This window comes from Rissa tridactyla, chromosome W (genome assembly GCF_028500815.1).
Source record: "Rissa tridactyla isolate bRisTri1 chromosome W, bRisTri1.patW.cur.20221130, whole genome shotgun sequence".
Lineage (NCBI taxonomy): Eukaryota > Metazoa > Chordata > Aves > Charadriiformes > Laridae > Rissa > Rissa tridactyla.
In genome coordinates this window covers 21080350-21100247 of record NC_071496.1, presented here as the reverse complement: position 1 = coordinate 21100247, position 19898 = coordinate 21080350, and the positions used below count along the sequence as shown (strand labels likewise).

Genomic DNA, 19898 nt, shown 5'->3' with positions numbered 1-19898 from the left:
TTGACCTTTTATGGAGCAGTGCTGACTCACATCAAGTTTTTATAGGCCTGCTAGTTTCTGCGCATATGAGGAGCAGGGGTCCTCTTTGACCTACAGGAGTTACAGAGAGGAAGATTTTGGGGGAGGGAGGTTTGGTGGGGGATTACTTTCTTTTGAAAGAGCAATGCTTTCTTAAAAACAAAACAAACAAACAAAAAAGCATAGAAAGCATTTTATTTTTTAGGAGAAAAAAATGCTCTGCAAATCCAAGAGTGGCAAATAATTAAACAATTACAATGTTACAATGAGCATAAACATACCCATGTTTTTCCAAATATGTTAAGACTGATTGTAGCCCAAACAGAAAAAATATTTTTATGAGAGAGACTGGAAAACTTTTGCAGTTGAGTGCCAAATCATCATCAGTGACAGCATCTGATTTGTCACAGCCTCAGCGTCAAATACACACATCTTCTCCAGTATCCTGCAGCTGTCTTCTTTTTATTTTCCTGCTCTGTCTCCATCTTCCCTCTCCTCATTCCTCACTTCTTTTATATTCTTTTCACCATCAGTTTCTTTCCTTCTTCCTTATATTCTCAGTTCCCTATGGCACTGCATTCAATTTCTTAAACTTTTCTCTCACCTCTACCCCTCTGTGGTTCTATTTATTCCTCCATATATTTTTGCTTATGCTTCTCCTTTCTGGGCACTTGCAGGCCATAAAGGCGACTGTATCCTGGGCTGCGTCAAAAGAAGCATGGCCAACAGGGCGAGGGAGGTGATTCTCCCCCTCTACTCTGCTCTCGTGAGACCCCACCTGGAGTACTGTGTCCAGCTCTGGAGCCCCAAACATAAGAAGGACATGGACTTGTTGGAATGGGTCCAGAGGAGGGCCATGAAGATGATCAGAGGGCTGGAGTACCTCTCCTATGAAGGCAGGCTGAGAGAGTTGGGGTTGTTCAGCCTGGAGAAGAGAAGACACTGGGGAGACCTTATAGCAGCTTTCCAGTATCTGAAGGGTGCCCAAAAGAAAGCTGGAGAGGGACTTTTTACAAGGGCATGTAGTGATAGGACAAGGGGTAATGACTTCAAACTGGAAGATAGTAGATTTAGATTAGATATTAAGAAATTCTTTACTGTGAGGGTGGTGAGGCACTGGAACAGGTTGCCCGAGGAAGTTGTGGATGCCCCATCCCTGGAGGTATTCAAGACGAGGCTGGATGGGGCTTTGAGCAACCAGGTCTAGTGGGAGGTGTCCCTGCCCATAGCAGGGGGTTAGAACTAGATGATCTTTAAGATCCCTTCCAACTCTAACCATTCTATGATTCTTTGATTCTACCCCTGCCACCACATTCATCTTTTTTTATCTTTTCCCTACCCCTCATTCTCTTTACTGTAGTCACCCCTTGCACACACATTTTGTCCTACCACATGGCACAAATGCATACAGTTTTCAGATCAGATTATATCTAGCCTCTTTCCAAGGCCCTCCATTCATTTTGGTGCTCTTGACAACAGTGGGGATGGCACAGCCTCTTTACTAATTGCACTCATAGCACTGCCCAGAGTATGTGTCATCAAGTATGGTCCTGGGGCTAGAATGTATTTACTGGCCTGCCTCTTTGGAAGAGATTTTATTTTCTTTCCAACCTTTCATGAAACCAAGTGGACTAGTGCATAGCAGACAATCTACAGACAAACTAGAAGATCATTGTAAATTTCCTCTGATCTGCAGTTCAGATACATTATATGTACAGATAGGAAGTTGATACCATCTAAAAATTCCTGATCTGAAAACATATATTTGGCAGTGAAACTGTTAAAGTATACACTGTACTTGCAGGGTCTTCAGATGCTGAGTTCGTGTTTGTTTATACATGAAAACAGAAGCAGTGTGCAACAGGGTTGGCATTATGCAAATGTTGTCAAGGGTTTTTTGGTTTGGGTTGGTTTTTTTTATGTTTTCCTGTTGCAGTGAGGCAACCTCTCCTCAGAACACGTCTAATAAACTGTGTGCATTGCTGGATCTGCAGAGATACACATGTGAGCACACCAAACTTGCAGTATTTATGTGCACTGAGGTAAACAAGTTCTAACTGTTCCCTGTTCAGACTTCATCTCCTTTCTGGGTCTCCCTACTGCTTCTCTGGTCATTAATTTTGCAAGATTTGTTTTCAAGATCTAAGCAATAATAGCTAATTTAAGGGGGCATCACTTTGTGTTTACACATATATGCTCTCTTCGGCTAATTAACTCGACCTGTCTAACCTCCATGCAGATAATGGTGTGTTTGTTTTTAAAATCCATACAAAAATATTGATAATAGAATACTTTTGGTTTTTTTCAGGTTGTGGCTGTCAATTTTATTGTGTTCTTTTGGGAAGCAATAAATATACTTTATAACGACCAAAGACGAGTGATATATCCTCTGCTAGGTCTAAAGCAAATCATTGCCCTTCAGACAAGTAATCCACTACCAGTCGACCAGCTTAGTTTCTTCTAGTTGCTATATTCCTTCATTTATTTAGTGTCATTCCCCTTTGCTGCTGTTGGGGTTTTTTTCCACCGCTTGAAACCATGTTGCGAAGGTCAATAAGGCGCGGGGGAGGAGAGCGAGCCTCTTGGAAGGAAAACCGGTCAGTGCCTTCCACACAGCGATATTCAAAGTTGGTAAGACATTAAAGACGTCGCTGTGAGCAGGAGTAGGGATGAGGGTGGCAATAATGAATGCCTAATTGCCTCTAAGAGAAGGCGCTTAGCCAGAAAGAGCCCTTTGTATGTCAGCTGGTGCCGCTCGCACCGAGAGGATTTGCAGCTTTCCCCGCCTTGGTCCCGGGGCGGGCGGCCCGCGCAGCCGGCTGGGAGCGGCGCGGAGCCGCCCGCTCTCTGCCGCGCAGTGAGGCGCCGCGGCCCCGACAGACCGCGCCTGCGGGGATACCCCGGTGCCCTCCGGCCGGAGCGAATTGGACAAGGAGCGGGCAGCCCCTTCCCGCCCCGCAGCCTTCCTCAGCGACCGCGGGCCCGCCACGCCCTCCTCGGCTGCTGCTTGTGCTGTTGTTATTGTTGTTGTTGATGATGATGATGTTATTTAGGTGTTTGGGTTTGTTGGTTTTTTTTCTTCTTTCCAAAGCCACACTCCAGAACTGGAGGTCTTGGCTGTTTTCCTGGGACTTGAAGAAGCGACCGTTGTTGTAGCAGCACTGAGCCGAGACGCTGCTTGAGGTTATTTTGGTGAGGCAAATTTCCAGTGGGAACGAGCGTGTTTATGGGGAAGAGAGGACGGGGCTGTCCCCGACGCACACTCCTGGCAAGACAGACGCGTGGGGTACAGAGTTTTCCCGCTACTCCGCATCCCCCCTCACCCGGCAGTTTGTCCCCCCGACGGCGGGGCCCTTTGGGCTTGCTGTCTTCTCCCACGGCCCCTACGGCCCGCGGGGAGAACGAAAGGGCCCGATCGCCCCGGCGGGACCCCCGCCAGAGCCGGGACTGAAAAGCGGGTCTTAAACTCCTTCGCTACCTGTTCACTCCGGAGACAAAATTCACGCCGTATTTCCCATCCTCGAACACTTCCTGACACGGGGAAGGTATCAAGGGGAAACTTAAAGCGATAAATAACCGGCTCGCTCCCCGTATTCGGGCGCGTCTGCCGGTGCTGAAGCCAGGCGGCACTTGGCTGAGGAGAAATTGGGCTTTTCCAGTCCTGTTCTGGACCGCTCAGCCTGACCCGGGCTCTGCCATCTTCTTAACATCTTTTGGAGATTTTCCTCCCCACAAAATCTTTGGGGGTTTATTTCCCCCCAACTGCCAAAGACCTTGCTCCCCTGGCTGCACTCCCCGTTACAGCGTGCCCATTTCTTACCGGATTAAAACGAGGCCGGTGCCACTAGCCAGTCCTGTGACAGAGTTAGTGCACTCGGAGAAGGCTCTAGAAGGGAAAGGATGACATTTTTTTAAGCGGTAACACGATTTAATAAGCCAAATTGTACATTAAAGTCACGAAGGTTTCTTGGGCACGCAGAAGCCCACTGTCAGGTTTTCTTGTGTTTTGATAGATTTATTGCTGTTACGGTACACTTCTGCCTCACATGCAGTAGCTAAAACTTGAAGATTAAAGATCGCACACCTCTAGATGAGTCAAAGCCTACACCTCGGAGCAGCTGAAACATTTCGTGATTGATTTCCCCGCTGCGCTGTTTCCCGTTTCAGCCTTGTGCGAAACTCCTTTCCCCTCTCGGCACATTGCACAGGCTCAGCCCTGGTGTCCTCGCCGCATCCCGCAAGGCAGCGAGGGGAAATCTGAACCTCTGGGAGCCCAAACCCAGACTCTTCTTGCAAAGCATCTTTCTGTCCCAAAGCGCCTCAAGAAACGTTTTAAACTGGAGCTGACTGAAGGAGCCCGAGTGGCGAGGCTGCGCTGAGCCACCGCGATGTAGCGGGACAAAAATAGCCTTCCTGAAGAATCAGTCTCTCTGTGTATGAGGACCTCGCTAACTCCCGTGGCCAAGTCCCAGGGTCTGAGCCCCGGGACGATGATCGCAACGGGCCCCAGCGGGGCGGTATGGGGAGCCCCGCGCTGCCCCGTTCGCACCGGGACTCTGCCGCCGCAGCCCGCTACTGCCCCAGCCCTCGTCATCAAGGGCATCTCACTCAGCCCCTAATGCAGCCTTCCTTCCGAAACCAGCATTACTTCTTTATTAATTTCCCAAAGATGGTGGGTTTTGGGTTTGTTTTTTTGTTTGTTTGTTTGTTTTTCCCTGTGGAACCGTCCTAGTTTTCACCACTAAACAAACTCAGGACCGAATTTATAGCTGTTCTTTACGAGACGGAAAGGCTTAATCGCCACTGTCGGTTTGGTGTTTGGTTTGGGTGAGGTTTTTTCCTTCCCTCGAATGCATATAATCTCATTTGAGCCCCTCACCGTGGTGAAAGCTATTGATTACTGCGTAGAACCACCGACTTTTAGCAGGCTCCTCCAGTCCCCTCCCCCAAAGTAAATAAATAAGAAAAGGCAAGGAAAAAATAAAATTAACATATATTTTCGGAAGTGTCTCAAATACGTACAAATCACGTTTTATGTCTTCCCATTCACGTGTATATTGATATCATAAAAGATAAATCCTTCAGCAAGGTTTTTCTCTAAATACCTTATTCATTGAAATTACATTCATTATTCCACTCCCTCAAACCCGATTCTGACGCTGGCTAAATATAGAGCTTCGTCTCCCTGGGAACGCGAATCGAATACATCAATAGCACAGGAGGGGTGTAAAAACCTTGATCAAAGCCCTCCTTTTCTTCCCAATCCTGGTTTGTTGGGGCTGAGACAGGTTTCTCGCTTATTGCAAAGACCAAGCTTAAAATGCAATCACCTCTCCCAGAAGTAGTAGTTATAAAACCACAAAGGGAGTGGGGGTTAATAGAATTAAAACCAAACTGAATTATTTTCAAACAGAGGTGTAACGGTGGAAAATAAGATGCGTTATTTCAGAGCTGGGAGACAGCGTATTTTAATCGGGACAAAAATGCATAGGAGTACGGAAAAACACTTTTCCTGTTTCAGTCTCTCATAAAATCCGCGGATTTTTTTCTCAGTCATTGGGGTGACTCCTTATTTTAATTACCTGCGCTTGGATCTTTTGCCAGTTCGTAGTCCTCGAAGTCACCCCGGGGAGCGTGAGAGTGGTCTCGGCATGCCCCGTGCGGAGGGGGTGTGAGTGTGATATTTGCAGAGTACTAGGCGGAAAGGCACAAAAGGTCAGAAACGCGTCTACTCCGTGGGGCCGCGGCTGATAGCCCCTCGGACAGCAGAGGTCGCCGCGCCGCCCGCGCGCCCTGGCGCGGGGAGAGGTCGGCTGGGGAAGGGGCGACCGGACGAAGGACGGTCCCGCACGGAGGGCTGCGCGCTTCCGATCCCCCGCCACGATGAGTGCCGCCTCTGCTCACGCCAAGCACCGCAACGCGCCTTCCGCGGGCAACGAGGCGCGCGCCGCGATCCTGCGGAGGAGGCGGCCGTGCCGAGCCGCGGGGGCTGCGGGGTGAGCGCGCGGCCGCTGCAGGCCACGGCAGTGCACCCCTAGCCCGGGCGAACGACACAGGGGCGACACCGCAGTCTAAGTCGATTTAAGTGAAATCGAAAATTACTAAAGGTTTGCCCCAAATACGTGCCAGGCTGTCCGAAGCTGCCAGCATCAGCAGTAATTCCTGATAATTGCTTTCTGGTTTACTCGGCTAAAACACAGTATATATAAACACAGTCTCATATATATATGCATATACATAAACACACTCACATATATGTTTATTGCCAGTTTCTTGGATGTAGAAGTGATCACTTAGTAGAGTTGCATTTCCCACTTTTTATTTAAACGTCGAATATGTAAAGTAACTGTGTGTGTGTTTACAACCGTATATTTACCTCCTGACACTATCTTGAGATCATTTCAAGGCAACTTAGTTATCTCTACAAGCGTCAACGCTGGGTCCCACTTATTGTGTGAAATAAAACTGGAGGGAGTGTTTGCTTCCTCAGCTTTGCAAAGGAAAACAACTTGCAAACTAAATTAGGACTCTGAGGAGGTCTGTTGTTTAGTAGCTGTCTCATCAGCAAATGCAACTTTTTCTTGGCTGCTTTATTGCAACCAGATTTCCCCACGGGAAGATATTCCACGTGAATATGGCTTTGCTTCTCTTTCACTCAAACTCTAGTTTCATCGGTTGCGTTTTAAAAACAAAAAAAAGGACTTTGAAAAAAATACATTTTCCTCATGAGTAGTGATTGGAGGGCACTTATACACTACGTTGATGAGGGCGGTGTAACAGCCCATATGGAACAGAACGCGAAAATGGGATTTAAACAAACTCAAAGGGGACCTTTAAGATGGGTGGGAGGATTCAGAAGGGTTTGGGATGGACATGCTCGGGAGCGGGTACAGTTTCGCGCACAGACTAAAGGAAACTCACCGTGTAGCCTAAGCAGAGCCTGCCCTTTGAAAGGGGCAGGCTACAGGGCGCCGTGCCCTCTTGGGCTTGCCTTGCCCTCTGCTCAAGACAGCTACGCCTAGGAAAGAAACACTCGGAAAGGAAACAGCTGAATTAACACACACAAAAAAAATCCAAACCAAAACACACACACAAAAACCAAACAAAAAAACATACAGAAATTGTAAATATGGCACGGCAAGCCCGAGTGGGGGGAAGAGGTGGAGGAGGCCGAGTGGGCCGGGAAGGAAAATGAAAGGTGTGACAGGAGATAAGCGGCGGGGGACGGAGAGAGACAAGAAAAAAAGTATAAAGGGAACCGCAACTAAGGAGCGAGAAAAAGCTGCCTCCGAAAGCCCAAACCGAGGCAGCCGCACTGCTTGATGCTGAAATATGATCATCAGAACACCTGCGCCGTTCTGGGCGCCGCACAGGCGTGACGTCCCCGCACATGACGAGCAGGCTGAGTTGAAGCAGAGAAGTTTGAGAAAGCGGTAAGGGCGAGGCGAGTACCCGAGCTATCAGCACCTAGTCCGGCATTGCCGCGCCGTTCGCACGCAGCCCAACCCTGCCACGCCCCATTTTCTTTCCGCAGCCTTGACAATATTTCCCACAACGGTGCCTTTTTTTTTCTTTTTCTTTTCGAGTTTTTTTTCTTTTGTTTTTACTACTTCTACTGATTTATTTTTTTATTAGCGACAGCTCTCAAAACTACTTTGAGTTCTTAAAACGAAACCGTACACCATTTCACTGTGGACATTACGCCTTCTTACAGATATGGGAGACATGGGAGACCCACCAAAAAGTAAGGCGGAATTTTTACCGTTGTTGGAATAAATGTGCTGTCTATTGTAATCGTCTCAGGCAGGCGAACTGATAAAGAGCTGAACTTCATTCGAATGGTACATAAGGTGCCTTTGTTGCCATGCCTGCATGCTTGCTGTGTTTTAACCTCGTAACCTTGTACGTTAATAGCCTGGGGTCCTGCTCTCTTTTAAAGTTTGGGGAGCAGGCAGGATTTTGACGGGATCTCCAACCACAGAGCCTCAAATTCTCTTCATGCTAGACTGCGGTGAGACTGACTAACTATCCAGCACCTAGTCCGTCTAGGGGAATTAGCATTAGATTTGCAAAAGAGAGCAAGTGACAACCGTAATGATGCTTGTTCTTGTTAGCAGCCTCGAGTCCCCTCTTCTATGGCAAAGGGCTGAATGGGAAGCGCACCCAGCCTTGCGTTCGATGTTTCCAATCAGAACCTCTTAAAAAATGAAATCAAACATATAGGTGCTCTCCCGGTAAGGAAAGGAATCCAAACAAGCAAAGAATAAAATAAAAATAAACCCACGAGGGAGTGCAGAGTTTTGATTCTGTGCAAGGCTTGCGAAATGAGGACCTTCACCCCGAAGACTGTTCACATCTGCATTTTAACATGTTCTGCCTCCTTCCTAAATGACGACACACTTCAATTACCATTCAAAAGTGTAATACTCTAAAAAAACCCCCAAACCACCAAAAAACAATGCTCCCAGAATACGCCCTATAAGGGAACGACACTAAAAGTGTGTTTATCTCTGTAGGAGAGTAAATGGATAGTCAAGTATGTATTTATTTTCATTTCAGAAAAACGCCTGATTTCCCTATGTGTTGGTTGCGGCAATCAAATTCACGATCAGTATATTCTGAGGGTTTCTCCGGATTTGGAATGGCACGCAACGTGTTTGAAGTGTGCAGAGTGTAATCAGTATTTGGACGAAACCTGTACGTGCTTTGTTAGGGGTGGCAAAACCTACCGTAAAAGAGATTATATCAGGTACGACATTTACGTTGTTTAATTCTTCGGTGAGATTTTTTTTTAAATATTATAAAAGAAAGAGGATGAAAAGACAATTAGTATATTTTAAAGTGTTTTCCCCATAGATAGACAGGCGAGGAAAAAAAAGTTTTAGTCAACAAGTTTTTTGATTCCACAAATTCAAATACAAATCTCTGTATAAACAAAACCACAATCGGAAACAGCTAGCGACTGTATGGGACCCTCCTGACGACTTTGGCAATGCATCCTGTGATTCTAACAAAGTGGGAAATCGTAGGTAATGGAGAATGTTTTCAGTAGCATAGATATGAGCAGCACGGAACTGATCGCTTTTTAACACAACCTGAGAAATGCATCTCTGTGTGTTTTTGCAAAGGCATAACGGCATTCATAAGAAAGGCACTTCAAGCATGTATGCTGTAAAAATAAATACACGGGCAAAAAAGCCCCTATTTAAACTAGGCCTACCAAAACCAACCAAACAAACAAACAAAACAAAAGAGAAACAAACCCGAAATTTCCTTCAGAATAAAGGATCATTTTGTGGGAAGGTTAAAACCTAGACCGAAATGTTTCTTCGCTAAAATAACTGATATTTAATCTTTTTAAATATTAAGCCCTTTGGTGATATCTGACTGTCCTCTCTTATCTTATCTATACCGATGAATTAGAGCAGATCAAATTGCCCATCGTCTGTTCTCAAACAATTGTGTATATTTAGATAATGGAACCGCTTCCTTCCTCACATTAAAATCTGGTAACTGATAAAATGCAAGAGCTGCCGATCCTGACACTGTAGAGAAACTAAAGCAGGAATTTCAAGCGTGTTTATTATTTGTGCTCCTGGGTCATGCTGATCCGTGTCACTGTCGTCTACTGAGTTTGCCAAACCAGAATTTTGCATGACACTGAGGTATGGACAGTATTTATTTTTATTACAGAAAGCTTTGTGAGCAAGTACCTACCTAGCTACCTAAGATATTTTTTCTAGTTTCTTTGTAATTCTGAATTGAAATAAAGCACTTGAGTCTTTCCTTCTCCAATGCACAGTTCATAAGCAGATCATTCCTTCAAGCCATGTTGTGAGGTTATTCTCAAAGTTTTATTATGGTGATAAAACAGTACGCATTCGTCCTTTCACTATTTTCAAATGGAAGGAAAACGTTTGGGACTGAGATGTGCTCACTTACCTTCTCAGTGGGCGAAATTTAAACAATCAAAAAAAAAAATGCAGCTCTTTTAAGTTAATATGCAATACTTTTAATTTGCTACAATTTTAAAAGTAAGATGTACGTTATGTGCAAGTCGACTTTGCATTGGACCGTGAGCCAATCTATAATTGTCAGACATGTGGGCACCCCCCCAACTTTTGTACAATTTGCGATCGCGCTGTTCTTTTGCCGTTTAGCTGTTTGTTTGTTGGAGATTTTTTCTTCTCAAAACGTTATAATTCAGAAATATGTAGCTCTGAATATAGGGTGACTACACCTCCATAGACATACCAGCTAAAGATGTATGTAAATAAACATCTGTACCCACAAGTACACATGTCTAATGTATGACTCTCTCTAATGAAGTGTACTGGTGAGGAAATGTGTGGGTATGACTATTAGCTCAGTTTTAAGAACAGCTTTTGCAGTTCTGTGGATTGTGTGCATGTATATGTGCATATATCCGTACATTTGCAGAAAGATGTTAATTTTACTTAATACCTTGGAGGCTGGCTAAGGAGCACTCGGTGAGAGCCGAGAGACTGTGCAGTTCTAGACGCCCAAGTTGGAGCATTTTCTCATGTTCATCTACTGATGGATGAACTGTCCCCCTCTCCTCCATGGGAGACGAGGAACCCGCTACCCACTCCAGCGTGTAACCCCAGAAATCCATTATTTGCCGCGTGGGACTGTCAGTGAGAAGTTGCCCTTTTGCTCCTACCGGAGAGTTTGAGCCCCGGCTCAAGATGGGAGCGTGAGCAGGAGGGGAGAAGGAGCAGTGAGGCTGAGGTAGGAGCAGGCTGCAGAGCCAAAGCACCGAAAATGCGTTTTAGTAGGGGGGTGAGGGAGTTCACTACTATATATGTGAGCGTGTGTGTGTATATATATATACACATGAAAGGGGATGTGTGTGTATGCCTATATTGTTGTATGAAATGAAGCTAGTGAGAAAGGACAAGGGGAAGAGCCCCGGCCGCTGGCAGAGCCACCCCTGCTGCGAACCCGGGCACGCATTAAGCGGCAGAAGTCCTGATTGGTTTTCTCACAAAAATAACAGCATTTGGTGAGGCACGTTTGTGGTGAGTGGATGGCAGTTTCGCCAGCCTCGTCTTTCCCCGGTGTACCTGGGCGATCCGGTTCAGCTCTGGGCCAGCCTAGGTCAGGTACCTCCGCCGTGCCGGAGGGAGGGAGAGGGCAGGGACGGCCCCTCGCCTGGTGCAGCCCGGGCGCTGGGGCAGGAGGGAGAGGTCGACATCTCCTCAGGAAGGGAGGGGGTCTTTTTATGTTTCTCTCCCTAGTTCTCCTTCCACCTCCGCCGCCCCTTCCCTTCCCCCTCTCACTGCCCACCGGCGTATCCGGGTCCCTGCTGTCTTTTACGGCGGGGGCATCAGGTCACCGGCAGCAAATGAATCCGTTTCATTTCTTTCCTCTTCTGGCTTCTGTATTTTCAAGGCTTGTTTAACTAGTGGACTGCGTGTGGCGCGTCTACTGGGGGCCATGGGGCTGACTACGAGCGGGAGTGAAAACCTCTCTCTTTTCCCCCTTCCTTTCTCTCTCCCCACCCCCGCCCTTTCCTTGTCCTTCTCTTCACCCTCTCGCGCTCTCCCTCCTTCCCTCCCTCCTCCTTCTTTCTGGGCTGGGCCCTGCTCAGGTTATATGGCATCAAGTGCGCCAAATGCAGCATTGGCTTCAGCAAGAACGACTTCGTGATGCGTACCCGCACCAAGGTGTACCACATCGAATGTTACCGCTGCGTGGCCTGCAGCCGCCAGCTCATCCCCAGCGATGAATTCGCGCTGCGGGAGGACGGCCTCTAGCCCCCTGCACCCCGCCCGGCCGCTGCAGATGGCAGGTACCGTCCGCACCCGGTGCCGCGGAAGCCCGCGGGGTTTGGCCCGGCCCGGCCCGGCCCGGCGCCTGGCAGGGGGCCCTGCCGCATGCAGCGGGCTCCGCGCCCCGCGGAAAGGCGGCCCCGATCGTGCGCGCCCGCGGAGAGGCAGCGGCGGCGTGCCCCATGCCCGGGGCTGCCGCGGGTCAGGCTTCTGGAAGAAACGCCCGCGTACGCAGTATGCGTGAGGCGGAGACACCTCCGCAGGGGGCCGCGGCGGGCTGCACCCCCTGCCAGCCTGCACACCTCCTGCTCCGACCTGACACCGGGTGCAAGGAGCCCCCCCTGAGTCCGGGGCAGCCGGGAGCCTAAGTCGGAGACGGACTGTGTAAAAGCTGTTTTAAGCACTGGAGGAAGTGGGGTCCGAAAATAGATAGATTTCATAACTACAGGCGAGCACTTAGGCTGTAATTTAAAACTGTCAACAAGCTAATCGTCAGTAATTGCCTTTTAAAGTGATTCTGCCTTCTTGAAACGTTTTATGTGATTTGATGAGAATTTCATCTTAAAACTCAGCATTGTAACTTCAGAGTCGCCCCACCTTACAACTTATACTTACATTTTTAGTTCTCGACGTGTACATCAGATACCCAGAGACGCTTAGCTTTAGGAAGAGGAACGTCTCTTTGAGGCAAACTAGGCTGGACAAAACAAGATTGGCCGGCGTTATTGCTGTGCAAGTAATTGTAACTCGAAAGGTTATTTACAAACACAGCTATATTTTAACGGGCTCGTTTCCCGCTTCTGAGCTGCTTTCAGGTGACATATCTATATATAGAGAGAGAGAAAAAAAAATCCCATATCTCTATTGTGTCTGCAGATATAACACTGCTAATAATTGAAGCCTTCGTATTGTCTTCATTGAATTCGCTGATTTATTGTTTTAATCAGAGAAGTCGGAACCCGACTGTACAAAAGTGAGCACTTTTTAATATTAGGTAGCCAGGGTTTTAGCAAAAAAAAAAAAAGCTTTTTTTTTTTTTTTCCCTTGACTGGGTCAAATTACATCTAGATAGCTACACAATACACAGAAGAATAGCACAATCACACGAATATTTTTAGCTCTTGATGTGACGTTACCCGTTTTGCGTTTCTTGGTGGTTTTCATGAGTTGCTAGCCTTGCTTCCCTTTTAAAGAACTGGCAAAACATCCATATTTTTTAAGTATTCATCAAAAGTTGACATAAATTCATCTAGCACCTCCACTTTCTAAGATAGACCTCCGTCTCCCGAGCTTTGGGATACGGAGCTCTCACAGGATTTTCCTCCATGGTTACAGTGCAGCAGATTTGGCTTGTTTTGCTTTGATTTGGAAGCATCAAAATGCCGGGAGCTGTTGAAAATTATCGTGGCCTCTGGCTAAACTGAGCTAGAAGAAGCAGACAAGAAGCAGCCCCAAATTATGATTACTTTAAGAAGTATTCTTTTATTACTTTTCGGGCCAAAAATCTGTTTTGGTGATTTGTCAGGAAATAAATACAGAAACCCCCTCCCCCTCCTTTCCTAGCGCACGCACACCTTAGCGAACTCGCCCTCCCCTGTCAAGTCTCATACAGGTTCGAGCTTCTGTCATTAAGGGTTTTGGGAGGTGGTGGTGGTTTGTTTTTGCAAATTAATTATCTGTGGAGTCAGAAATATCAGTCCTGTCACCACCAGCGCATAAAGCAGAGAAGGCTGCGGGAGCTCTGATAGATCTGACTGCTTGAATGGCCTTTGAGAGAGGGCTCATCACCCACCCACCCCACCTCCCCTTGTCCCACCAGCTTAGATTCATAGATTCTGCAGACTCCCCGCTTCCTACTCATGGGGATCTTGTTCCTCCCTTTCCCTTCCCTTACAGCAGAACCTATCTCGGTCGGACAGCCAGCTCTGTGACCCCACGTCCACAAGCAGCCCGAGAAGACCACCCGAGTCCGGACTGTCCTTAATGAAAAACAGCTTCACATCTTGAGGACCTGTTATGCTGCCAACCCCAGACCTGACGCCCTCATGAAAGAGCAACTGGTAGAAATGACTAGCCTCAGCCTGAGGGTCATCAGGGTTTGGTTTCAAAACAAGTGGTGCAAGGACAAAAAAAGGAGCATTATGATGAAGCAACTTCAGCAACAGCAACCCAATGACAGAACTGTAAGTGGCTTCAGCCTCTGACCGTGCTTCCCAAGGAGAAACGCCTGGGCTATGTCCAGCCTGGCCAGCCTCTGGGGTCAGTTTGACGTTTTTGATTTTGTGGGAGCTCCCTTAAAATGATACCGCTTAACTATTATTCGCTTGTTCTACTGTCAGTGCAATTAAAACAGACGACAGCGAGAAGCCAATATAGACAGCTCAAGCGAATGCATGTCTTTTTGTGGGGCTAAGAATACGCAGTGGATTAGACTAACTTCTCTGCAGCATGAATTGCGAGCTACAGAGTTTATGGGTTCTAATAATCCCAGCGTTGTGTAATATTTATATTGTAAATGCAAAGAAGTCCTTGAGGGGAAAATGATACTTTCACCCTCTCTCAATGGTTTTACACAGGAGTAAACCCAGAAGTAAAACCCATGAGTAAAAGGGAAATTGGATGTATTTTCTTAGCACTTTATATACTACAATGTGTATGCGTGTGTCAGTTCACTTACTGTAGAAAAAAGACAAATGCAATGCAAAGTTTATGGAATTATCATCGTGTTTACAGGTTATTTAAAATATATATAGTTCTTGCGTAGAAATATATTGAGTTCTTGTCTGCGGGAATATGCATGTGAGATGCAAACAAGCAGAAAGCGCTGGATTCAGCATAGCAAACTGTCTGTCTCCATCTCCATTTTAAGCTTTTTTTTTTCCTGTTGTTGTTAGTCCACTTGAAGAAGAGTCTGTTATTCTCCCCCTGTATATTGACTGACCTGAGAATGACTATTAATTCATAAGGCTGCCTAGTTAAGTGGAATTTAAAGAGTTTCATTTTACCCTGTTGGAATGCAATAAAACACGATGTTACTAACTTGCCTGAACAATCTATTCGTCGAGGCTTGGAGTTATTTTGTACACAGTGCCTGCACCACAGGGTATACTGGGAGGGCTGGGTTTTTTGTTTGTTTGTTGGGGTTTTTTTTTGAAAGAGCGCGGTACTTATGTACCCCAGGTTTGCCGTGCAATGGGTATATGATCCAGTTAAGGTCATGCAGAACAAAAGCAGCCTGAATGCAAAATAGAAAGGGAACATGATTAACCGTTTCTTGTGCCGAGCCGTGCATCGGCAGCCAAGATACAGAGTGCTCGTGTTTAAGAAAACTTGGGAGGAATATATGCCTTGAGAGAAATACGAGGATTAAAGGGAAAGAAAGCAAACTTCCACTGTGATAAATGCAGCAGGTAGAAATAGGCTGACCTAGAGTACAAGAGAGTAAAACAGTCACAGCAGATTAACAAAGCAAATACAAGCGACAACGACTGTATAGATAAGACAGAAAGCTTATTGATTCAGCGCTTATATACAACGAAGTTAACCAAGCTCATTAACATCTTTTGCTGGGCTGTTCACAGAATATCCAAGGGATGACAGGAACTCCGATGGTGGCTGCTAGTCCGGAGAGACATGACGGTGGTTTACAGGCGAACCTGGTGGAGGTGCAGAGTTACCAGCCGCCCTGGAAAGTACTGAGTGACTTTGCATTGCAGAGTGACATAGCTCAACCTGCTTTTCAGCAACTCGTAAGTGTCGGTTACCAGCTGGAGCAAGCCAGCGTGTACCTGGGGCAGAGCAATGGGGAATTCCCTAAATGCACTGTATGCCCTCAGAGAGACGAGCAATCTAATCTAGCCAGGTTTTCCTGAAATTGCAAGATAGGTATGATGGCACTCTGTAATTGCGTCAAATTGAACTGATTTAATAGGGCTTGGTGCAAAATCTACCTTTGTGCACAGCAGAGCTCTTGCCGAGTTGAGTGGGTGATGGATAAGGCCTGACCCAGGTCTGAGACTAACTCAGCTTGCGCACTCCTGAAAACTGAAAGCACCTCTATCCAGAGAACTAAAACATTCTTTACATATCATTTCTTCATCTTCACATACACATATGTACATTTATGTTAGCCGTTTCTAAAATTCACCCCTCCCCCCTTTGGGCCAATTTTCCCTTTATACTATAGATAGGGTGGATTTTAAATACATTATTGCAATGTCAGTCTGTGTCCTTGTTTTGTCACACAAACATGAGTAGCTCAATTAAATTGTCAAAGTCCTTGTTTTACACATGTACCTCTAGATATAACTTTATATATATAGATAGATATATACACACAAATATATACATATATATAGTTTACATTAAATGTTGTGCTTCAGAAAGGGAATTGTTAGTACGTATTCATGTGAAAAATTCAAACAATATAATAAACTGCCTTAAGCCGAAAGAAAACAGACATTTTAGAATAAATTCTGTTCTAAACTCACTTCCTTATGCCTACGTCATTTGGCAGCTCATATGGGACCTGCAATACTTAGGCCCAACAGGGTGAATTAAGAACAGAAGTTCAAACTTAACTCAATTTCCTGGCCTAAGTGTGTTAAAAACAGATCTTTAAAATAATAAGGTACATTGTGTATGTTTTTTCAGTGATTCAAAATAATACTTAATAATGAAACATTAATATATAGACCCTTTTCTGTTCTGTTGGGCATTTTTTTCCACATGAAGCGATGGAAAATGAAGCCATGTCTAGAAATATTTTCAGGCCTTTTCAGTTTAGTATCACTCTTTTACAGGATCGCTTTTTTTTTTTTTCCCCAGTGGCAGGCTGCAGCGTGCTTCCCTCCCCTGGCACACCGTGCTCGCTTGGAAAGCTGTAGGGATGTTTGCATCATCTTACCTTTAGAGCAACCACCGGTTTTCCTGCTTTAATCAAGCTGTCAAGCAGACACAAGAAAAAGTGATTTCCTTCGTCTGCCTTACTTATTGTGCCTTAACAGAATAGGAGACTTTAAAAACCTTTGATGCAGTAAGTTTTCTTAAGGAGTAGGTCTAAAAAAAAAAAAAGCAGAATGGAAGATGGATAGCCCAAATACACACACACACACAGATGATTAGATAGACAGATAGATATCGATATATATTGGGCATAATGTCTGATACTGAAAAGAGTTAAAATGAACTGTGGATAAAACAGACAGTTCATCAGCCTTTCAATCATGCCTTTTTCCCAATGCTGCTCTTAAACTAAGGGGAGCCACAGGGAACATTAGAATGGAGAAGCGTGACCTTTTTTATCAAACTGACTCGCATTAAAAGATACCACCTGCTTCAAATCACTAATGAAAGAGGATGGCTTGTTTCAAATGCCTTCTGCTCTTGGATGCTCCTTCCAGGTTTAGTTTATTATGTGCACAAAAGGAGAAAAAAGTAACCTTGCAGTTTTGTGTCAAAAAAACACATGCACTCTTAAATAATTGACTAGAACATCCTGTTGGGATTGCCACTCTTGCAAGACAGGGAAGAAGGCCTCATTACTAAGGTTGTTTTTTTATTTGCTTGATTTTTCAGTCTTCTTTTTAAATTTTTTTTTTAAGCTGCTTTTTTTCTGGTGATTTGGCCAAAGGCCTGGAGAAGATTACTATGAAGTCAATGGGGAAACTAAATAAAGCAACAAGCAGTGACACAGCCTCCCGTGGAGATGTATCAGGCCATTCGGCTACATGCCTGTATATTTATTTTTGCATTCTTCTTTGCCTTTGCCTGCTACTTTTCTTTGATTGTTAGTTATAAAACTTTTTTTTTTTTTGGCAGGTTATTTTTCAGAAGGAGGACCCGGTTCCAATTCTACTGGAAGTGAAGTAGCATCAATGTCTTCTCAGCTCCCAGATACGCCCAACAGCATGGTAGTCAGTCCTATTGAGGCATAAGGAACATTCATTCAGATTTCTTCTGTTGTTATACCCTTACCATCACCCCTGTTGGAGAGAGTGGGAAAGTGATCACGTGGGACTCTGAAATTCAGGGGGGAAAAGTATTTAACAACCCTGTAATGAACCTAGCAAGGAACTGCTCCATGAAATAATGGAGTCATGTTTGAAAAGACAAGGTAATATGGTAGCAACGCTGTGAAGACAATCACAGGATCTTACTAGAATAAATACTAAAAAACCAAAACCCGCCCTATTCAGTCATCAGAGGAGAATCAAAAAGATGTTTTCAAAACATAAAGTATTTGTACTCGTGTATCTCAAAAAAAAAAGTGAAAAAAATTATCTTTTCATTTGACTGCACGTCTTGGGGAGAAACTAAGGTAGAGGGACTTTCTATCTAGTCCCTCCCAGTCCTAATGGTGCTGTTTCTATATTGGTCATTGCCTTGCCAAAAGGAGCTCCAGTAGGGTTTCGATCATCAGGAAAGAGATGATTTAGCTCCGTGTTGTTGAAAGATTCATTGCAGGAAGGTGGAGCTGCATTGGTTTGCAATGTTGACTCTAACAAAGAGTTGTTTCCTGGGTCTCTTCTAGCATGTATTGTAGCGGGGTTTTGATTTTGTTTGGTTGAGATCCGTCCTCTATCAAGTCTGAAGCGATTAAAAATAGGTTTTTTACTTCTTCTTTAAAAAACAATTTATGAAAGCATTGCAACAATGTATACCTCTATTTTGCCACAAAGTGTCTCGGGATTATGTTTGAAATGTGTCCGTCCAAGAACCTTCCCCTCCCCCAAAGATGTATATAGTAATTGGTTAAAATGACTGTTTTTCTCTCTTTCTCTCTCCCTTTCTCAATAAAGAGAAAAAAGTAGAAAAGTTAAAAAAAAAAGTAAAAGGAAAAAGAAAAAAATCCATTTTTTGCTCTTGCATTGCAAAATTATAAGATAATTTATTATTTATTATCGGAGGACTTGCCACTTTTCATTTCATTTGACTCTATTTTTTTGTTTGCTGAAGTAAAAGAAAAAAGAAAAAAAGGCTGTATTGTGATCTTTGAATTATATGTCTAATTGTACGTGGGCTTTGTCTTTTTTTTTCTTAAATATTATGTAAAATAAAAGCACCATATGTAGAATTATTATATCTTCAGGACTATTTCACTAAATAAGCGTTTGGAATAGAGAAAATAATAATATTAATATTAAATAATGAACAAAGTTCCCTCTTCTAAATAATTACAAGTTAGCAGCTAAAATACCTGAAATAAAATATTGCATGCAAAGCAGGTCGTTAGTGAATAAAAGGAGTGTGATATTTTATTGCAAGTATTAACAACCAGCTTGTAAATTTCCGTTTTAACAATTATATCAGGGCTAGTTGATGCCTTAGCTTTCAATCGATAACGTTTGAAACTTTCTTGTTCTCCCCCTCATCCCTTGCCCTTAAAAGTGATATTAGTCCAAGCATGATCCGACATAACGTTTAAGACATCTAAAGAACTGGGAGCTCAGGCTTTTTGCTGAGTTCTACTATTTTTAAAAAATTATAAAAAGAAAGTGCTGTATACCAAAGTAGTTTAGAGAGGAGATATTGCTTTATTCAACGTCGGGTGCTAGGGGGAAAAACCCACAAATCTAGCACACCTTACCGGGGATATTCACCCATTATTTATACACAAAAGATTCTCACTATTCCGCCTGCCTAATACATAACTCCACCTAGGCTTACATATTCATTAGGATGACCGAATAGTCTTTTTGCACATGCGTATCAAATTTTGTTGCGTCGGCAAAACACTTCTGCGCAAACATGAGTGTCTTGGTGGTCATTTGGGTAAGGAGACCCTTCCTCACATTATCCTTTTAAGGTATTGAGTCATCTCAGGACAGTAAAAGTTTGCTGTAAGTTTGCCAACTTCTTGAGGATGATAAGGATGTTCCTTGAAGTAGCCACAGCTCTGTCCTAATTGGTATAGGAGTACATACTTGACGCATAAAAGAACCCTTCTTGTTATCCCATCCTTGGTGATTAGCCACTTCTGGCTGTCTCCTCATTATCACTACCTGTAACATCAGCTCAGTGACTAACTATTTTCTCACACAGTAAGAAAGTCAGTAATTAGCTGTTTTCTCACACAGTAAGAAG

At 44.6% G+C, this 19898-nt stretch overlaps 1 pseudogene; it reads left to right on the top strand.

The window, feature by feature from the left end:
• The first annotated feature begins 7734 nt into the window (after positions 1 to 7734).
• On the top strand, positions 7735 to 17749 carry LOC128902053 (insulin gene enhancer protein ISL-1-like; annotated as a pseudogene).
• Positions 17750 to 19898: the final 2149 nt, after the last annotated feature.